Source organism: Elephantulus edwardii, unplaced genomic scaffold, assembly GCF_000299155.1.
Source record: "Elephantulus edwardii isolate Elephantulus edwardi_28Jun2011 unplaced genomic scaffold, EleEdw1.0 scaffold00038, whole genome shotgun sequence".
NCBI lineage: Eukaryota > Metazoa > Chordata > Mammalia > Macroscelidea > Macroscelididae > Elephantulus > Elephantulus edwardii.
Genome location: NW_006399788.1, coordinates 13,644,795 through 13,649,347, shown reverse-complemented (window position 1 = coordinate 13,649,347; position 4,553 = coordinate 13,644,795). Strand labels below are relative to the sequence as shown.

Here is a 4,553-nt window from a genome sequence, read left to right as displayed (position 1 = left end):
CAGTGGAAGCAATTCTGACCTCCTTTATTACCTTTGGGTAGCACTGTATATGAGTAAGACTTCCTTTTCCTGACACAGGCCCTAAACTGGCAGCAATAGCCGCCCCAATAATTTTGGCCATTCTCTGGTCTTTTCTCTTCCCTCTAGATCCCAGTTGTTAAAAGACTGCCCATCTTTAAGTGGAGGTTTTCAAGTTGTATGTTTTTAGTACATTAAACAAGTTTCCATGGAACTTTCAGACAAAGACAGACTAGGATGAAAGACCAGGAGACCTACTTCCAAAATTCAGTCAAAGAAAATCTAGCAATGACCCAATCCATAACGGAGCATGAGGGTTGCGCAGATCAAGGCTGCATTTTGTTTCCTTGTACGTGGGTTTGCCATGAGTTAGAGGCCAGCCATACAGCAAACAATAACAAACTAATATGCCCAAATAGTTACATCCTGTGGAGTATTATAGACCAACCCAATCCTGCCACTATGTGGAGTGGATTCTGACTCAGTAGCCTTCTGTTGCATTTCTGAGGCTGTAAATCTTCACAGGAGACTGCCCATCTCCTGTGGAGTAACTGGTGGATTCAAATTACTGAGTTTGTGCTATCAGCACAACACATGTTGCACAACACCAGAGATCACATTAATTATTCATTCACACATCACATTAGAGAATAAGTGATTTCCCATAGACTGCTAAGAGAATAAACAGGTGCATCGGGGAGAGGGTAAAACTAGTCTGCTCCTTGGAGGCAAACATTTTGAAGCTCTGTTTCACATACTTTGGGCAGTTTGCAAGGAGGGATCACTCCTTGGAGAAGGGCATCAAGCTTGGGAGGGTGGAAGGACAGCACAAGAGAAGATCCCAGATGAGATAGATTGAGTTAGTGACTGCTGTAATGGGGTTAGTTATGTCAGGGACAATGAAATTGGCTCAGGACATAGCAGATTTCAGAGCTGTTGTACATAGGGTCGCTATAAGTCAGAGTTAACTTGACAGCACATAAAAGTACAACAACAGCAAATAATTTATCCAATCTCAAATTGCTTATCTGTACATAACACCACACAGGATTTCTAATTTTATTTGTTCCCCTCAACAATTTGTTCTAACCCTCAATAGCTATCCAAACCTTTGATCTGCTCTGGGTTCCAACTCACCATTTCTTTTTCTATGGAGAGACTCTCACTTCCTATTTTAATACCCAAAGATTATACTTCAAAGCAAGAATAGCTTTCACTATACCTCCTCTCACCCCAAGGATGGACTGCTAACCGAAAAGCTGGCTATTTGAGTCTATTCGGCAGCTCTAGAGCCCTGGCAGTCTGTTCCTTGAAGATTAATCCATTTTCATCAAGTATTCTGCAGTGCAGTACAAAGTAGATCTGTCCCAAAGGGATTAACAGATGGCAATCTTCAGGGAAGTAGACTGTTACCTCTTTCTCCTGTAATGAGGCTTGTTGTTGTGTGCTGTATAGAAGGAATTCACTCACAGCTGACTCTCCAGAGGGTTTTCTGAGGCAGTAGATCAGATGGGAGGAGACTGCTCATATTTCTACTGAAAAGCAACTGGTAGCTTCGAACTGCCTGTGTTTGGATTGACAGTGCAACTCTTTACCACTAGGCCACCAGAGTAGGTAGGTTCAAACTGGTGGCCTCTCAGTTAGCAGCTGAGCATGTAATTCTAACTTTGCCTCCAGGCTCTAATCACCTAAGTAAAACCCCATGGGGCAGTTCTACTCGGCCCTATAAGGTCACTATGAGTCCAGATCAGTGACTATACAATGCAGCAACAATCTCTCGAACCACAGATGTATCTAACTTACACCAATAACAAAAGAACGTAACAACTGTCATTTATTGATGATCAAGAACTTTGTAAATTATGCCTCATTATCTTTACAAAAATCCCCACAAGAAACATTGTGGGACCTATTTTACAAGCAAATGAAATGTAGCTTCATAAATCTTTTATTATTCACTACCACCACATCACTTTTTGTCTTTTTAACACCTTTAGACTGACCATAACCATTTAATCTACCAGATTTTAGTAATACAGCATTACTTTGCTGTTTTCGTAGGATATCAATTAAAATTACATTGCATTTATTCATTAACTTGGGGAAACAAAAGTCTCTACCTCAGACTTTCCCTCTTGGGCAAGGCTAGGCTATAGACAGGAGCCAAGATGGAGTGTAGTGGGCAAGCCTAAGACACATAGGTGGGGAGTAAGGGAAAAGATAATGGACTATCTTTAGGCCAAAGAAGTTGAAATAGTAAACAGCAAAGATGTCAGAAAAAACAGAGCCTAGAGAGGTCCCCTCTGCACTGGAAAGGGGACAGTGAAGGGCATGGGGCTACTGGTGACCAGTCTCACTGCAAGGAAGAGCTATTATGGCTCTCCATGTGACAGGCTTTCCTATTTATGAAAACAGAACTCCAGATCTTTCTTCTGCAGAGCCATAGGGTGAGTTTGAACCACCCACCTTTAGGTTAGAGCCAACACTTAGCCACTGCTTCACCAGGTCTCACTGTTTCCCCAATGGCACCTGAAAACAAGATTGAAGTGGTCTTGCTCTGGAGGTTTAATTCACGGGGAGGTGCACTGTTAACCAGCAGGTGGCCTCTGACATGGTCTGAATCTACCAGTGGCTGGAAGGTCAGCTAGGAGTTGGTTCTGACTCAAAAACAATGAGAGAGAATGTAGTAGGGAAGTCATTTTTAAAGGAGACTTGTATTTCTTTTTTTTTTAAATTTAGGTTGTTTATTTTTCATTTCAATGAACATCTATAGAGATTTTGGGATTCCATTCATTCATTGTTGCACCCTTCTCCCCGCACAAACCCCTCCCCCCCCCATTTTCTCCTCTCCTTGAAAAGCAAAAGACTTATATTTCTTAAAAGCTAGTGAGGGATATCTGGTCTACAGACGTCAAGCTTACTGGAGAGGTAAAACATGAAGGCTAATCCTAAAATAGAAGCTAGCCTCTGTGGCAGCAGTGGTGCATAGACGGAACAACCTCAGGGATTTTCAGCTACTATATTTTTACACAAGTGATGTCTCTGTTACATTATTTGGTTGTTGCAAACCATGTCATTTCTCTCATGCTTTAGTTTGTTAAGTGCACTATGTGCAATCATTCTACTACATTCCTTCCCAGAATGAAGAATCAGAGCATAAGCTTACGGCCAACCATTTTAAAGAGGGCTTCTTATAAGGTATCCTGTTTGCAAGTAAAAGGTTGCAGAATCTGGATTTTGAACTGCCAGAGACTCAGGAGTTCAAGGCGGTGATGGAGAGAATAATCTGAAATATTAAAAATATAATTTAAAAGTCATTTTCTTTTTTGTGGTCTTTCAGTTATCACCTTTAATGTCTTTCAAACAGAGCTGGGCATCAAGCACTTTTGCCAGGATAGGCCAGGGAAGACAAATCCAGTTTGGTGGTTAAAGCTTTGAAAAGCTCTGTGACCAGCAGCTGGTGGAAGGATATGCCATTGTGGGAGTACACCCAGTTTTTTCTGGTCCAATCATAATGCTTGGGTCTGCTAGAAGGCCACGATAACCAGATTTGCTTGTTTGGGGTCTGCTGGTTGATCACATAGGTTCCCAGGTCTCCACCCAGCTTAATTGTTAAAATACCACTCCCAAAAGAGACATCATAGTCTTCGAATGTGTAAGGTTTGTCTGCAAGGTCTTCAAAAAAACTCAGCTAGGGAGTCCAGCGTCTCCTCGGCCAGTCTTTTTCATAGGTGGTCTCATGCAGGGAGCTTTGGATCACCCAAAGTTCCTGTTTTCCTCACATTCACTTAATGGACAGTCTGCTTTTTGACATTCAGAAATCTGTTTGGAACAGTAGAGGTTCAAATTAGCTCAGCGTGAAGCACAGACCAGGGTGGTATTCATGCACAGGCCCTGGCAGCCACAGAGCAAGACGTCTTTCGCTGGCCAGGAGGTCTGAGCGGGGGCCTGGAGTGAGTGTGGGGCCACCACCTGAGGAAGGATGTCGGCGGCCGCACATATGATACTCCTGACCTGCGGTGCTATTGTTGCTCCACCCAAAAGTCATTTTCTTAATTTTAAGGAATACCAAGATGAATAAGAGTTCTTAGAATTGATCTGGGAGCTAATTTACTCCTATTGCCATCAAGTTGTAACTGACTCAGAGCTGACGCTCAATGGGTTTTTATAAACGGCACAGAGAAGATTGCCCATTTTTCTCCTGAGGAGAAGTTGCTGGATTCAACACCTGCCTTTTGGGTTGCCAGTACAACTCCTTAACAAATAAGCTACCAGAGCTCCCTCTTTACCACACTATTGTTTTTATTGTTGTTGTTTTTTAGGTGCCGTTGAGTCTAGTACAATTCGTAGCACCTCTATGAAGAATAGATCAGAACCTTGGACCATCTTTATTACTTCAGACAAACCTGAGACCATTGCTATAGTCACTATTAAAATCCATCTCATTGAGATTCTTCTTCTCTTTCGCTGACTCTTCTTCTTTCCACGTATAATGTACCTTTCTAAGGACTAGCCTTTTCTAACAATATGCCCAA

General features: G+C 42.3%; 1 pseudogene; it reads right to left on the bottom strand.

Annotated features, from left to right (window-relative positions):
• Positions 1-3,394: 3,394 nt before the first annotated feature.
• LOC102850405 lies at positions 3,395-3,903 on the bottom strand (annotated as a pseudogene).
• Between the last annotated feature and the right edge of the window lie 650 nt (positions 3,904-4,553).